We start from the raw sequence: 18,672 nt of genomic DNA, 5'->3' as shown, positions 1-18,672 counted from the left end.
CTCCCCGGAGAAGCCCAAGACCCGAGGCAACCACACACACAAGGCACTAGAGGCCAACTGAGCAGCCACGGAGTTCGCCATACGAAATTGGCAACCACAGCAACATCCTAGTTATTCATTAGTCTCAAACCGGTGGACTGTGAAACCCCCTGCCACAATGAATAAACATCAAAAAAAAGATACCAGAAATACAAAAAATCAAGAAAGTACACCACCAAAACTTAATAAATCTCAAACTCTAGACCCTATAGAACAAGAAGCCCTTGAAATGACTGACAAGGAATTTCGAGTGATAATTCTAAGGAAACTGAATGAGATACAAGAAAACACAGCTAGACATCATGATGAAATGAGGAAAAGTATACAGGATCTGAAAGAGGAAATGTACAAGGAAATCAATGTCCTGAAAAAAAATGTAGCAGAACTTGCTGAACTAAAGAAGTTATTCAGCGAAATAAAAAACAAAATGGAGAGTTTAACCAGCAGGCTTGTGGAAGTTGAAGAGAGAACCTCTGAACTTGAAGATGGGCTGTTTGAAATAACACAAGCAGACAAAAAGAAAGAAAAAAGAATCAAGGACATTGAACAAAATCTGAGAGAGATATCAGACAACCTTAAGCGCTCAAATATCCGAGTCACGGGTATTCCAGAAGGGGAGGAAAATGGAGATTCCATTGAAAACATATTCAACAAAATAGTGGCAGAAAACTTCCCAGGTATAGGAAAAATCACAGATCTTCAGATCCAGGAAGCTCAATGATCTCCAAATGTATTCAACCCAAAAAGGCCTCCTCCAAGACATGTCATAGTCAAATTGGTAAAACTCAGAGACAAAGAGAGAATCTTAAAAGCTGCAAGAGAAAAGTGTCAAATCACCTATAAGGGAGCCCCAGTCAGGCTAACATCAGACTTTTCATCACAAACCCTAAAAGCTAGAAAGGAATGGGATGATATTTTCAAAATACTAAAAGACAAAGATTGCCAGCCAAGAATACTCTACCCTGCAAGGCTATCCTTCCGAAATGAGGGGCAAATAGTATATTTCTCAGACAAACAAAAACTGCGGGAGTTCACTACCACAAGACCACCCTTACAAGAAATCCTCAAGGGAGTACTGGGTTTGGTTCCTGAAAAATAACTACCACTGCCATAAAAACCCAAGAAAAATCAATACCCACTAGTATAATAAAAATGGCATTCATGAAGAGAAAACAAGCCAACAAAAATGCTATCTACAACCTAAGGAACCAACAAACACAGAAAGCAAACATTAAATCAGAAAGCAAGGAACAAAAGACACCTAAGACAACCAAACAACCAATAAAATGCTAGGAATAAATCAACACCTTTCAATAACAACCCTTAATGTAAAAGGCTTAAATTCCCCAATCAAAAGACACAGACTGGCTGACTGGATCAAAAAGGAGGACCCAACTATATGCTGCCTACAAGAGACCCACCTCACCCATAAAGACTCACACAGACTAAGAGTGAAAGGATGGAAAAAGATTTACCATGCAAACAGAAAAGAAAAACGAGCTGGAGTAGCTATTCTTATATCTGACAAAATAGACTTTAAACTAAAAACCATAAAAAGAGACAATGAGGGACACTACTTAATGAGAAAAGGACTGATCCATCAAGAAGACATAACAATCATAAATATGTATGCACCCAATGTTGGAGCAGCCAGATTTATAAAACAAACTCTATTAGACCTAAAGAAGGAAATAGACACTAATACCATAATAGCAGGGGACCTGAACACCCCACTGTCAATATTAGACAGATCATCTAGGCAAAGAATCAGTAGAGAAACACAAGATCTCAACAAGACTCTAGGCCAATTGGAATTGGCAGATATCCACAGAACATTCCATCCAACAACCTCAGAATATTCATTCTTCTCATCAGCACATGGATCATTCTCCAGGATAGATCACATATTAGGTCACAAATCAAGTCTCAATAAACTCAAAAAAATTGGAATTATCCCATGTATCTTCTCAGACCACAATGGATTAAAACTAGAAATTAATAAAAAACAAAACTCTGGAAACTATACAAACACATGGAAATTAAACAGCAGTCTACTTAATGACATATGGGTCCAAGAAGAAATCAAGCAGGAAATCAAAAAATTTATTGAAACGAATGAAAACAATGATACATCATACCAAAACCTGTGGGATTCTGCAAAAGCAGTATTGAGGGGAAAATTTATTGTATTAAACGCTCACTTCAGAAGAATGGAAAGATGGCAAGTGCACAACCTAACACTTCACCTTAAAGAACTAGAAAAACAAGAACAATCCAAACCTAAAGTTAGCAGACGGAAAGAAATCATTAAGATCAGAGCAGAACTGAATGAAATTGAAAACCAAAAAACAATTCAAAAGATCAACGAATCAAAAAGTTGGTTTTTTGAAAAGATAAATAAAATTGACAAACCATTAGCATGGCTAACACAAAAAAGAAGAGAGAAGACTCAAATAACCAAAATTAGAAATGAAAAAGGCGATATTACAACTGATTCATCTGAAATACAAGGAATCATTCGAGAGTACTATAAACAACTATACACCAACAAATTGAAAATCTGGAGGAAATGGATAAATTTCTGGACACACACAAGTTCCCAAAACTGAACCATGAAGATGTAGAAAATTTGAACAGACCAATAACAATAAAGGAGATTGAAGCTGTTATCAGAAGGCTCCCAACAAAGAAAAGCCCAGGACCAGATGGATTCACAGCAGAATTTTACCAAACATTCAAAGAGGAATTGACACCAATTCTTTACAAACTATTCCAAAAGATTGAAACGGACGCAAATCTCCCAAACTCATTCTATGAAGCAAACATCATCCTGATACCAAAACCAGGTAAACATATAACCAAAAAAGAAAACTACAGGCCGATATCCTTGATGAATATAGATGCAAAAATCCTCACTAAAATACTAGCAAACAGAATACAGCAACACATACAAAAAATTATCCATCACGATCAAGTGGGATTCATCCCAGGGATGCAAGGCTGGTTCAACATATGCAAATCAATAAATGTGATACACCATATTAATAAACTCAAAAACAAGGACCATATGATCATCTCTATAGATGCTGAAAAAGCATTTGATAAAGTTCAGCACTCATTCATGACAAAGACCCTCTATAAGTTAGGTATAGAGGGAAAGTATCTCAACATAATTAAAGCCATATATGCCAAACCCACTGCCAATATCATCCTGAATGAGGAAAAGCTGAAAGTTTTTCCTTTCAGAACAGGAACTAGACAAGGATGCCCACTCTCACCACTCCTATTCAACATAGTGTTGGAAGTACTAGCCAGAGCAATCAGAGAAGAGAAGGAAATAAAGGGCATCCAGATTGGAAAAGATGAAGTCAAACTGTCCCTGTTTGCACATGACATGATCCTATATATCGAACAGCCTAAAACTTCTACAAAAAAACTGCTGGAATTGATAAATGATTTCAGCACAGTAGCAGGATACAAAATCAACACACAAAAATCAGTAGCATTTCTTTTCTCCAATAGTGAACATGCAGAACGAGAAATCAAGAAAGCCTGCCCATTTACAATAGCCACCAAAAAAATAAAATACTTAGGAATTGAGTTAACCAAGGAGGTGAAAAATCTCTATAATGAGAACTACAAACCACTGCTGAGAGAAATTAGAGAGGATACAAGAAGATGGAAAGATATCCCATGCTCTTGGATTGGAAGAATCAACATAGTGAAAATGTCCATACTACCCAAAGTGATATACAAATTCAATGCAATCCCCATCAAAATTCCAAAGACATTTTTCTCAGAAATGGAAAAAACTATCCAGACATTTATATGGAACAATAAAAGACCATGCATAGCCAAAGCAATGCTGAGCAAGAAAAATAAAGCTGGAGGCATAGCACTACCGGACTTTAAGCTATACTACAAAGCTATAATAACCAAAACAGTATGGTACTGGCATAAAAACAGACACACTGAAAAATGGAATAGAATAGAGAATCCAGAAATCAACCCACACACTTACTGCCATCTAATCTTTGACAAAGGCACCAAGCCTATTCACTGGGGAAGGGACTGCCTCTTCAGCAAATGGTGCTGGGATAATTGGATATCAATATGCAGGAGAATGAAACTAGATCCATACCTCTCACCGTATACTAAAATCAACTCAAAATGGATTAAGGATTTAAATATACACCCTGAAACAATAAAACTTCTTAAAGAAAACATAGGAGAAACACTTCAGGAAATAGGACTGGACACAGACTTCATGAATATGACCCCAGAAGCACGGGCAACCAAAGGAAAAATAAACAAATGGGAGTATATCAAACTAAAAAGCTTCTGCACAGCAAAAGAAACAATTAACAGAGTTAAAAGACAACCAACAGAGTGGGAGAAAATATTTGCAAAATATACATCTGACAAAGGATTAATATCCAGAATATATAAGGAACTCAAACAACTTTACAAGAAGAAAACAAGCAACCCAATTAAAAAATGGGCAAAAGAGCTAAGTAGGCATTTCTCTAAGGAAGATATACAAATGGCCAACAGACATATGAAAAAATGCTCAACATCACTCAGCATCCGGGAAATGCAAATCAAAACCACATTGAGATACCATCTAACCCCAGTTAGGATGGCTAAAATCCAAAAGACTCTGAACGATAAATGCTGGAGAGGTTGCAGAGAAAAAGGAACTCTCATACATTGTTGGTGGGACTGCAAAATGGTGCAGCCTCTATGGAAAATGGTATGGAGGTTCCTCAAACAATTGCAGATAGATCTACCATATGACCCAGCTATTCCACTGTTGGGAATATACCCAAAGGAATGGAAATCATCAAGTCGAAGGTATACCTGTTCCCCAATGTTCATCGCAGCACTCTTTACAATAGCCAAGAGTTGGAACCAGCCCAAATGTCCATCATCAGATGAGTGGATACAGAAAATGTGGTACATCTACACAATGGAATACTACTCAGCTATAAAAACGAATGAAATACTGCCATTTGCAACAACATGGATGGACCTCGAGAGAATTATATTAAGTGAAACAAGTCAGGCACAGAAAGAGAAATACCACATGTTCTCACTTATTGGTGGGAGCTAAAAAATAATATATAAATTCACACACACACACACACACACACAAAACTGGGGGGGGGGGGAAGAAGATATAACAACCACAATTACTTGAAGTTGATAGGACAAGCAAACAGAAAGGACATTGTTGGGGGGTGGGGGAGGGAGAAGGGAGGGAGGTTTTGGTGATGGGGAGCTATAATCAGCCACAATGTATATCGACAAAATAAAATTTAAAAAAAAAAATTAAGTTATTTCTTTTATACTACTCTTTGTTCTCAGTAGGTAATTTTTTTTTCAAATGACCAAGATAAGTGTTTCTAATAAAAACCTGTGATAGAATAAATAATCCGTTTATAAAGTTCTTTAATAAAACAAATTGTTACTAATAATGATATAATAGCATATAAGCTGCAAGTTGTTTTCGTAATTAACAATGTTATTTTTAATTTAAATTTTCTAGTAGAAAATGTCCTGTAAGTTCAGGATTTCATTTATCTGTTAATATGCTAACTGTTATAAAATTTCCTGTAATTCAAAATCCAGTGACTCAATAGCTCCTCAATAACAGTCTTGTATAACAAGCTGGTGAAATTATGCTTATTACAGAAATAATAGAGTCGTAGCTAAATTCTTTCCATATTGCTTCAGCTTTTCAGCTCTTAAGGGAATTAGAAATGATTAGACTCTATTTCTAGTGAAATTCCAATTGGGAATAAGGATGATTTAAAAGAAGAGAATAAACCAGGTTATTAAAAAATAGACTCAAATAGATTTTGAATAATATGCTTTCATGTCCCTTTCCAACTGTAGTAAAATTTTACAATGTATGACTCAGTCAGTCAGAAACCCAGTAAAAATATAAATGTAAAATATGCGTATGCTTCAGGTAAATCCCACATTGCAGAAATATGTGGAGAATAAAATCAAATTTGAATCAAATCCCGATGTTTTAAACTTTTTTTTAAGATCAGGAAATAACCCTATTCTTATAACTTGTTTATTTTCTTTTAGGTTGCCAAATTATCTCCCATTCTGCGTCAGCTTTTGAGAGCAACAAAAAAAAAAGTCCAAATCTACCTAAAAATTAATGAAGAATCACACACTGGTATTCTCCTCCTCCCAGCTCCTGATTTTCCACCTACAGCCAAAAGAACACAGTGGATAGGATTGTCACTATCTGAAAATCTGCTCTATGTTGTGCTGTTTTAAGCAAAGTAAAGAGAGCATTTCCTGTACACACAAGTATACAAGGGTACTTCAAAAAGTTCCTGGAAAGATCTGTATTATCTTTTAATTCTATTTCTCCATGAATTTTTTGAAGTAGCCTCATACAGGGGAACCAAAAGGAATAGGCCACAGTGAATGTGATTTGATTTGGACCAGCCACACAAAACTGATTTACCATGAAGTAGAGCCACTAGACCAAGCATCTGTGGCCAGCCAGCCACTGCCAACCACATTAGAATTCTGCAGAACACAGGGTAAGTTATCAGCAACAGAGCAAATCAATGGTTCTCCAAACTACGGAGGAGTGTTCAGAATTTAGCCCAGCCCCACATTCAGCCACACTCCATTTAAAGCTCAGTAACTTAGAATAGACTCAAATACACATGAAATATGGGCAACAATTTTTTAAAGTGAGATTTACAGATGATCAGTATAAGCAAAACCATATTTGTGTTCCAGAAGTATCAATTTTAGATCTGATTTTATGTTTACAGGAAATTAATATAACAATCAGTTAAAATTCTTTGTATAATGCGGTTGAGAAGGAAGGAAGGAAGGAAGGAAGGAAGGAAGGAAGGAAAGAAGGAAGAACAGCAGGTGAGGGAGGAGAAAAGGGGAAATTGTAAATTAAAATTTAATTTATTAAATTAACTAACCTATATTTTGTTTTGTTTTTAAAAATACAACTAAATAGCAGCAAAGCAACTAATTAACTCCACTGTTCAATATGTGGAATTCAGAGAACAATTCTACATATACCAAGCAATAAGATATTTTCAGAATATTATATTTTTAGTATCTATCTGTACAAGGCATATATGACCAAAATGCCTTCGTTTATACATTTCTCAAGCTCCTTTAATTGTAGTTTCTTTAGTTAGACTTTTATATTTGTTTATCTCCTCTATTTAAAGTCTTGGTAATATGTGTTCTTAGTGCAAGAACAAAACTCCCAATAATATACAAAAACCAAAAAATGCTGGCCTGTTATCCATTATTTATATGAACCTATCTTATAATTTAATTTTAATACAAAAGTGCTAATACTTAGATGCAGCTTGAATCCATTAATTAATTTGTCTTTTATGGATATTGATGGAATCTTAGCAACATTAATGTACCTCTTAGTATAAACACTGCAGCCAAGGAAGTACATCTTCCAATTATCTGTATAATTATCTTGTTAGCTGGCAAACATTGCTACTGTTGTTGTTGTTACTGTAAAGACTTTGCTAAACCTATAAAATTATATTTTGGTTTCTTGTTGCTCCTAACAAAACTCCTGTGGCAGAACTTTGCTATCTCTCTGGTAGATGAAGAAAATGATAAGCAAAATGCTTTCCTGTGATTTAATCATTTATCTCACAGTAAACCTCATCTACTCTAGTACCATCTAATCTCTGATGAATAACAGTTTGTGGGTGCCCACTTGTCATTTCTGCTTATGACAATTTTAAGATGGCCATCTCAGTGCTTTTCTTAGTACACTTGAATCTAGTAGCCAGTACAGTATCACAGTTGATTCTAATTGATACTCAAGTGGATAATTAAAGAGCCACATAACTGAAAATGATAAATTCCCTCCTTACCTTCTGTGATGCTTCTTCTAGAACAGGATGGAAATACATATTGTGGCAGCAAGCTTGAAATCCTGTGACAGCAACGCAGAAACCATCTATCTCTGTTTCAGCCAACCAAAACTTAACCAATATTACATCTACACAGAGTGACAAATTAAAAATTATTTAAAATGTTTTATTTATCTATTTTTTTTTTTATTTTACTTTTCAAAATACATTGTATTTGATTTTCATGCCCCTTTACCTGTTCCTCTCCACCCTCTCCCCACCCCCCCACCCGGATCATATCTGTTCGCTTGACTTAAATAGTTTAAGGAATTTTTGTGGTTATTCTGTCTTCTTCCCCCCCGCCCCACAACCACCCTTGATTTGTTTGTGTGTTTATTTATTTATTTTTAGCTCCCACAAATAAGTGAGAACGTATTCTATTTCTCTATCTGTGCCTGACTTGTTTCACTTAATATAATTTTCTCTAAGTCCATCCATGTTGCTGCAAATGGTAGTGTTTTGTTCTTTTTTATAGCGGAGTAGTATTCCATTGTGTAGATGTACCACAGTTTCCTTATCCACTCATCAGATGATGGACATTTGGGCTGGTTCCAGCTCTTTCTTGGCTGTTGTAAATAGAGCTGCAATAAACATTGGAGCACAGGTATCACTTTGGCATGATGATTTCCATTTCTCTGGGTATATTCCCAGCAGTGGAATTGGGTCATATGGTAGATCTATCAGTAATTGAGGAAGCTCCATATCATTTTCCATAAAGGCTGCATCATTTTGCAGCCCCACCAACAGTGAATGAGAGTTCCTTTTTCTCCACAACCTCTCCAACACTTATCATTCTCAGTCTTTTGGATGTTAGCTATTCTAACTGGAGTGAGATGGTATCTTAAAGCGCTCTTGACTTGCATTTCCCAGATGCTGAGTGAGGTTGAGCATTTTTTCATGTGTCTGTTGACCATTTGTACATCTTCCTTTGAGAAATGTCTGTTCAGCTCCTTTCCCCATTTTTTAATTGGGTTATTTGAATTTTGCTGTAAAGTTGTTTGAGTTTCTTATATATTCTGGATATTAATCCTTTGTCAGATGTATATTTTGCAAAAATTTTCTCCCACTCTGTTAGTTGTTTTTTACTCTGCTGATTGTTTCTTTTGCTGTGCAGAAGGTTTTTAGTTTGATATAATCTCATTTGTTTATTTTACCTTTAGTTGCCTGTGCTTTTGGGGTCATATTCATGAATTCTGTACCCACTCCTATTTCCTGGAGTGTTTCCCCTATGTTTTCTTTAAGGAGTTTTATTGTACCAGGATGTATATTTAATTCTTTAGTCCATTTTGAGTTGATTTTGGTATATGGTGAAAGGTACAGGTTTAGTTTCATTCTCCTACATATGAGTATCCAGTTTTCCCAGCACCACTTGTTGAAAAGGCAATCTCTTCCCCAGTATGTAGCTTTTCTGCCTTTGTAAAAGATCAGATGGCTGTAGACATATGGATTGATTTCTGGGTTCTCTATTCTATTCCATTGATCTGTGTGTCTATTTTTATGCCAGTACCATGCTGTTTTGGCTGTTATAGCTTTGTAATATAGTTTAAAGTGAGGTAGTGTTATGCCTCCAGCTTTATTTTTTTGTTCAGGATTACTTTGGCTATGCATGGTCTTTTGTAGTTCCATGTAAATGCCTGGATAGCTTTTTCCATCTCAGAGAAAAATGTCATTGGAATTTTGATGGGGATTGCACTGAATCTGTAGATTGCTTTGGGTAATATGGACACTTTCACAATGTTAATTCTTCCAATCCAAGAGCATAGGATGTCTTTCCATCTTCTTGTGTCCTCTTTAATTTCTCTCCACAGTGATTTGTATTTCTCTTTGTAGAGATTTTTCACGTCCTTGGTCAGCTTAATCCTAAGTGTTTTTTTGTTTGTTTGTTTGTTTTTGGTGGCTATTGTAAATGGGCTAGCTTTCTTGATTTCTTTTTCTGCATGTACATTGTTGCAGTATAGAAATGCTACTGATTTTTGTGTGTTGATTTTGTATCCTGCAACTTTGCTGAAATCATTTATCAACACTAGGAGTTTTTTTTAACAGAAACTTTAGGCTGTACAATATATAGGATCACATCATCCACAAAAAAGGACAGCTTGACTTCATCCTTTCTAATCTGGATGCCGTTTATTTCCTTCTCTTCTCTGATTGCTCTGGCTAGTACTTCCAACATTCTATTGAATAGGAGTGGTGAGAGTGGGCATCCAGGTCTAGTTCCTGTTTCAGGATGATATTGCTAGTGGGCTTATCATATACGGCTTTAATTATGTTGAGATACTTTTTGTCTATGCCTAACTTGTAGAAAGTCTTTATCATGAAAGGATGTTGAATTTTATCAAATGCTTTTTCAGCGTCAAAAGATATAATCATGTGGTTTTTGATTTTGTTTTTATTCACATGGTGTATCACATTTATTGATTTGTATATGTTGAACCAACCTTGCATCCCTGGGATGAATCCCACTTGATCATGGTATATAATTTTCTGTATGTGTTGCTGTTTCTGTTAGCTAGTATTTTATTGAAAATTTTTCCATCTATATTCATCAAGGATATTGGCCCATAGTTTTCTATTTTTGATGCATCTTTTTCTGGTTTTGGTGTCAGGGTGATGTTTGCTTCATAGAATGAGTTTGGGGAATGGCCTCTGTTTGAATCTTTTGGAACAGTTTGTAGAGAATTGGTATCAGTTCTTCTTTGAACATATGGTAGAACTCTGAATTGAACCTGTCCAGTCCTGGGCTTTTCTTTGTTGGGAGACTTCTGATAACAGCTTAAATTTCTTTTATTGTTATTGATCTGTTCAGATATTCTATATCTTCTTGGCTCAGTTTTGGTAATTTGTAGGCATGTAGAAATTTATCCATTTCCTCCATATTTTAAAATTTATTGGCATATAGATGTTTATGGTAGTCTCTAATGATTTCGTTTATTTCTGAGGTGTCAGTTGTAATATGACCTTTTTCATTTCTAATTTTTGTTATTTTGGTCTTCTCTCTTCTTTTCTTAGTTAACGTTGCTAAAGGTTTGTCAATTTTATTTATCTTTTCAAAGAACCAACTTTTTGTTTCATTGATCTTTTTGCATTGTTTTTCATTTTTCTATTTCATTTAGTTGTACTCTGATCTTAATTATTTCTGTCTACTAACTTTAGGTTTGGGTTGTTCTTGTTTTCTAGATCTTTAAGGTGAACTGTTAGGTTCTTTATTTGCCATCTTTCCATTCTTCCTTAGTAAGCATTTAATGAGATAAATTTCCCCCTTCATACTGCTTTTGCAGTATCCCACAGGTTTTGGTAGGATATGTCATTATTTTCATTAGTTTCAATTAATTTTTTGATCTCCTCTTTAATTTCTTCTTGGACCCACATGTCATTAAGTAGAATGTTGTTTAATTTCCATGTGTTTCTATAGTTTTCAGAGTTTTGTTTATTAATGATTTCTAATTTTATTTCATTGTGATTGGAGAAAATATATGGAATAATTCCAATTTTTATGATTTTGTTAAGACTTGCTTGTGACCTAACATGTGGTCTATCCTGGAGAATGTTCCATGTGCTCATAAGAAGAATGAATATTCAGAGTTTGTTCAATGGAATGTTCTGTAGATATCTACCAAATCCAATTGGTCTAAAGTATTGCTTAGAGCTTGTGTTTCTTTGTTGATTTTTTGCCTAGATGATCTGCCAATAATGAGAGTGGTGTGTTCAGGTCCCATGCTATTATGGTGTTAGTGTCTATCTCTTTCTTTAGATCTAATAGTGTTTGTCTTGTAAATCTGGCTGCTCTAACATTAGGTGTGTATATATTTATGATATGTCTTCTTGATGGATAGATCCTTTTATCATTATATAGTGGCCTTCTTTATCTCTTTTTATGGTTTTTGTTTTAAAGTCTATTTTATCTGTTATAAGAATAGCTATTCCAGCTCGTTTTTCATTTCTACATGCATGATCTATCTTTTTCTATCTTTTCACTCTTAGTCTATGTGTGTTTTTACAGGTCAAGTGAATCTCTTGGAGACAGCGTATTGTTCGGTCCATCTTTTTAATCTAGTCAGTCAGTCTGTATCTTTTGAATAGGGAATTTAATCCCTTTATGTTTAGAGTTATTATTGAAAGGTGTTGATTTACTCCTAGCAATTTACTGATTTTTGTTTAGATGTCTTCAGTATCTTTTGTTCCCTTCTTTCTAATTTTCTGCTTGTTTTCTGTATTTGTTGGTTTCCTGAGGTGATAGATAAACTATATTTTTTCTCTTCTGTTAGCATTTTTATTTTGCTGGTAGGTATTGTTCTTTCTTGTGTATTCATGGCATTGATGGCTGTTTTTGTGGTATCAAATCCATTACTTCCTTGAGAATTTCTTGTAGGGCTGGTTGTGTGGTAGTGAACTCCCACAGTTTTTGTTTGTCTGAGAAATATACTATTTGTCCTTCATTTCAGAAGGATAGCCTTGCTGGGTACAGTATTCTTGTCTGGCAATTTTTGTCCTTTAGTGTTTTGAATATATCATCCCATTCTTTTCTGTTTTTTAGCATTTCTGATGAAAGTCTGATGTTATTCTGATTGGGGCTCCCTTATAGGTGACTTGCTGCTTCTCTCTTACAGCTTTTAAGATTCTCTCTTTGTCTTTGATTTTTGTCAGTTTGATTATCACATGTCTTGGAGAGGACCTTTTTGGGTTGAATGTGTTTGGTGATCTTTGGTCTTCCTGAATCTGGGGATCTGTGACTTTCCCTATACCTGGGAAGTTTTCTGCTATTATTTCATTGAATATGTTTTAAATCCCATTTCTTTTTTCTTCCCCTTCTGGAATACCCATGATTCATATATTTGAGCACTTAAGGCTGTCAGTTGTCTCTCTTAGATCTTCTTCAATTTTTTTTTTTAATTTCTTTTTCTTTTTTCTGGTCTGTCTGTGATAATTCAAAGAGCCTGTTTTCAAGGTCAGAAATTCTCTCTTCTGCTTGCTCAAGTCTGCTGGTTAAACTCTCTGTTGTGTTTTTTATTTTATGAATGAATCCTTCAGCTCCACAAGCTCAGCTACATTATTTTTCAAGGCATTGATTTCTTTGTACATTTCTTCTTTCAGATACTGTATATTTTTTCTCATTTCATTGTGTTGTCTAACTGAGTTTTCTTGTATCTCATTTAGTTTCCTTAGAATAGCTTAAGAGATTTCCTGTTCTACAGGATCTAGCACTTGAGAATTATTAATTTCTTTGGTGGCAATGTACTTTCTTGATTTTTCATATTTCTGGTATCTTTCCTTTGATGTTTTATTAATGTGGCTGGTGGTATCACAGTCCACTCATTTCACCCTGATGTCTGGCTTCGGTCCTGAAGGACTGCCACTTCTGGGCAGCAGAAACTAGCCTGGGCCAGAAGTCCTGCCCTGCCTGCCTTCTCTGTCATGGCTGGCTTGGGGTGTGTGGACCCAGAAGCTCTAAAGTCTCTCTATGGAATGGAGAGCAACCTGAACTGGGGTCCCATGGTGGGCAACTCCTGTCCGCTCCAGCACAGATCTCAGGTCCTCTGTTGCTGCTCCTCAATAGCTGCAAATTGGTTGCTCTGTGAGAGAGAGCAACACCAGGTACCGACTACTCTGCCATCTTGACAGGAACCCTGAAAATGTTTTTAAAGTGCAAGGAGAACGTAGTAGGCACTTTATGTACGGACTAGAAGTTCTATTTAAATATCATATGCTGACTTTTCTTATATCAACTGAATTCCCAGCAATAAGCCTGTAAAAAGGTTATATAGCCTGATGTAAAAAGAAAAGGACAGCAAACAAAATCTTCATATGTAAAATTCTCTGAATAACGTAATATAAATATCATAAGACAAGAACTGGTCAGTACCTTCCACAAAAAACTGAACTGCTGATGTCTTGAAAACTCTCAGGGAGAAAAATTAAACTTTCCTGAATGGTATAATAAAGGCAGAAAGATAAATACTGCTGCTGAGTTTGATTTGCCCAGGGCACATATGCTGTCTGTCAAATCTTCTCAAAGGAAAAATATTTGTTATTTCTTATAAAGTCACTGTCATCCAGAACCAGACCGAATAAAAATTCAACAGTGTTTTTAGTTTTTGTGGTTTTTTTTTTTCAAATGTCATTTTAGATAAATGTGTTATCCTCTTCCGCCTTATAAGGAGGGGTTGTATGGTCAAAGCTACAGAATTTACAGGAAATGAAGACAAAATGTTTAAAATAAGCATCTAACAGGTGCAGCCTACAAGAAGGAGGTGTGAGAAAGATAAAGCAATCTTTTCGTATTGAGCTGTCAGAGTGAAGTAACTGAAAAATACAGAATCCTAACTAAAAAAGACATCCAAGTGATATTTTTCAAGTGCATATATTTCTCAGTCTATGTGGTTAGTTACGACACTTGAAAGTCTTTACTATGATGGTATATCACATAGCCTGGCTGTGGTTTTCATCTCCAAGATGGTTCATTACCTTCCTTCATATTTTACTCTTCATTTTTTTGACCTGCTGCTCTTCAAGGACATTTACAGTTTTGTTTTTTTTTTTTTCATTTAAATGGTCTTAACATGAAGAAATCATTAAGAATAAAATGTAATGATGTGTTGTATTCATAATCTTATTAAAATGGACTACTACAAATTATAAATTGTGAGGTCTTATGGATTCTATTTTCATTTGAACAATTCCTACCATCGCCCTAAAAAAAATAACATTTTTAAAAAAGATTTTATCAAATGAATAATGAGGCTATATGAACACCATATAGGAAAACACAATTAAGAATAATGAGTTTTAAGTAGTTTTCATAATAGATGTCTGAAAACACAATACACATGTCCACCGGTATTTGGCATTGTTTTAGAAAAATGCTTTGCATCTTTCCACTAATGCTTTTTGTCTTAAAGCATCTTGTACTATCCCCATTAATCTGAATGACCTCAACAAACACAGAGCAAGGCTGTTTTGGCAGAAGGACAAGGGACACTTTCCCCTCAGCTAATAACAAATTGCTTTCATTAAGAACAAATGGTCTTGGAGCATTATTCTACTTGAGTCTCTGCCTGGTGACAAGCCCAAAGGGTAGAGCCAATGTTCACTGCAAACAATAAGAATGGGTCTCAGAAAGTAGAGTGTCCTTCTGTAGTTTTAAAACTCCATCTTTTGGGAGCATGAGATGGGTCACCTCCAACTATAACACACCAATTTGTCATGACTTTCAGTAGTTGTTACAGCTTCAGACTTTGTCTATGATTAATACCACTCTGATTAAGACAGACTTCATAAAGTTGCAGAATTTTATTGGATACTCTCATATTTATCAGCACAGATATTGCTCTTCTGATGTTGCATTAAGGTATAGTTTGTAGATATCTTAAAAGGAACATTTGGTTCACTTGTTCCAAGGTCTTTCTATACTATCAAACTGGATCTTCAGGAAAATATTCATTTCAAATATCTTCTAGGAAATTCTCACAAAAATTAAAATATGTAACTAAAATATAAAAATAAAACATATTTTAGATTAAATGTAAAATAATTTAAAGAGGAATTGTAACATAATAGAAAAATAATATTCTGTGTTCATTGTTTTAGCTGATTTTTGGGAATCACTGTTATTTTTTTTCTTATAAACTTCAGGTCAGTGACACTTATAAAAAGACTACGATTTATAGATATTTCATATTGTGACCTTTACCTCTTTTCTATTTTTAAAGCATGTTTGATTTTGACATAATTTAGAGTCAGTATTTAACACTTGAAAAATAGGTTCAAGCATGCATGTCAACCACTCTTCATAATGCTATTTTATTACTTCGATTACTGCATTACGTCTTTACTGCGCACTTATAAATCTTGGTTTTCAGCATACTATAACTCAGCAGTTTAAACTGAATCAGATTTCCAGCTGCAAATGTTTTTAATAGGAAGATTAAAAACCAGCTAAGCTAGCGCACTTCAAAAGCTTATTGGCCTTGCCCTAAGCAAGAAGTTGAGGAGAGAGGAGGAAGTTCTAAGAAGGACATTTGTGTTTGAATAAGGGATTGATTTGGGGAAGAACTCCAGGCTAGCTGAGACGCAATATCATAATTTTCTATTCTTCCAACACTCTGTCAATAAAAGAACATTAGAGACTCTCTCCTCTATAGAGGCAGTCTATCTTTTGGGTTCATCATCACCATCAAAAAGTATTTTTGCTATTCACACAACAGTTTCTCTACAGGAAGCACTATGGATTGCCTTGAGTATGGAACGAAACGACAGAAGAGTCACCATTATTTAATAAATCCTTACATCATTACAAGGTAGGTGGTAAATAGTATCTTTTCCTTGGCCACTTCTGCAGCTTCATACACACATGCCAAGAGGGAGCAAAGAAATATATAAATAAACCCTTTCTAAAATCAAGTAAAATCGAAGCAAAAACAAAAAAACTTAAGTGGCTCTGTCAAAAAACTGTAGGTAAATAATATTCTTCATTCATATTACCTATGCATGTGATAATTCTTTTATTCCATAAGTTATTTACTTTAACCCTACAGCTATTTTAGGAGTGACTATTATGTGCAATCACAGGGATATAAAACAACAGAGTCTCAATTTTAAAAAGAAGCACAGTTTATCTTCAATGGCCAATAGTTTTCAAGTTTGGGCAAAGTTTAGACCTCAGTGTCTAGAAAGTGAGACAGATATCCTGCCTGGGGCTGTAATTCCTGCTTCAGACTTTACCATTCCATGATCCAAGCTGGCTTTGTCCTTGCAAGCAGTGCCCTTTATCTGAAAGGAGGCTTTTCTCTGAAGCTTATTTAATGACATTTTCAGTTCCTCTCATCTCTGATTCATGGTGACTAATGCTGACTATGTAGTGAGCTCTGAAAAAATCTACTTATTTTCTGATTTCAGTTGACCCTACGTTGATCTTTAATGTAGTGTTCCATTCTCTCTCTCTACCTTGATGTGGTCAAAAGGTGTCCAACTTGAAGCAGACATTTTATCTTCTTCCTTTCTCTACCTGTCAGAGTATTTACAATGGATAATGGAATGTTGAACTCTTACATCACATTTTATCAGATAGTACAACCAATGTCAACCAACATACTAACCAACGTCACTATGCACTTCGAAATGCTAATTACAAAGGATGTTTCTAGATATTATATAGAAAAAGGTTTAGAATTCAAAGGAATTTGTGAAAATAAGTGAAATAAACTTTCTTCATTGATGGATATCTCAGAGTTTTCAATATGCTAAGAAGCACACAAATTTCTAAAAGGAGGTGGGTCCAGAGGATATTTGCTGTCTCTAAACCTGTTTAATCAGGGTGCCCCCACTTTTTATTTGTAGAACATTTTCAAGGCCTTATTCAGAACCCACTTTGGAGAATGCTGTTGCTGAGACAAACAAAATAATCCAGGCTAACAGTTTCAAATCTAAATTTTCAAGATATTTGGATGAAGAAGTTGTCAAGATTTAATTTTTATATGAATAACTTTTAGAAATAGGAAGTTTTTGTAAAGTCTAAGGTTGACCAAATATATCTATTCTCATTTAAAGTTTTTCATAATAAGAAAATCATATCTCCTTGCTCCTGGTCAAATAAAAAATAATCACAACACTGTCATATCTAATTACTATCAGATCCAGCATGAAACCAACCTAAACTAATTATGTGACACAAACTCTCATAAATCAACATAACTAGGCCATAGCTAAGAAAACAACTGTATATTTTGGGAGATATATATATCTTAAATATATTTATAGGTGCACACATATTTTATAATAATATGTATTGTATATATATTGGGTATAATATGTCTTATATAATATTATAATATATATTCTTGCCAGGGCCCAAGTTACAAAGGCCAGTAATAGTTGATATTAGGCTATAAATTCACTGAGCTCAAAAACCATATCTGTCTTATTCATTTTTGTTTCTTCCACAGCAGTTACACAGTAGCTTGTATGAAGTAGGTAGTCAGTGAATACATGATATATAAAAATGTGTGGAGGAGTCTCGTAGTGATAGAAGAAAGGAAGAGAAGGAAAAAGGAAGAAAAATGAAGGTCACACTATATCTGCAGCCATCTAGTCATGCTCTAAGTACTTATTAGATATCTGTAGTATTCTAGACCATATGCTAAACACAAGCACACTTATAAAGATGGTCTGGACTTAGGGACACCTAGCCTAGTAGAAGAGACAGATATTTTAATAAATAATATATTAACAACATAGTAGGTCTAATAGAGGGACAAAAATATATAATGAATAAGGAGAGAAAAATTACCCCTATGCAAGAACGGGGGCTTTTAGGAGCAAGTACTATCTGGATTGGTGTTTTACGGATATCACCAAGTGGAAAAGAGAGAGGGAAAGGGCATTCCAGACAGAGGAAATATCATAGTCAAGTATACAGAGAACTGAAACAGTATATTACATTCAGGAAAGAGTATGTCCAAGAAAGTTCTATTGGAGAGATGGTGAAACTGAGAGATAGGTAGGGAAATGTCTAGATGCTATGCTGAAAATTTGGACATTAGTCCTATAGATTCATATTTCCCATATTTATTTGATCAAGAGATTTTTTAAACATTTTGATGGAAAATCAATAACTATTCATGACAGATTAAATAAAGAGCAAAAACCCCCCACTGAAGACTAATTGCATCAAGAATTTATCAATAAAAACAAAAAT

This window comes from Cynocephalus volans, chromosome 5 (assembly GCF_027409185.1).
Source record: "Cynocephalus volans isolate mCynVol1 chromosome 5, mCynVol1.pri, whole genome shotgun sequence".
NCBI lineage: Eukaryota > Metazoa > Chordata > Mammalia > Dermoptera > Cynocephalidae > Cynocephalus > Cynocephalus volans.
The sequence above is the reverse complement of the archived record's forward strand: the minus strand, read 5'-3'. Positions refer to the sequence as shown.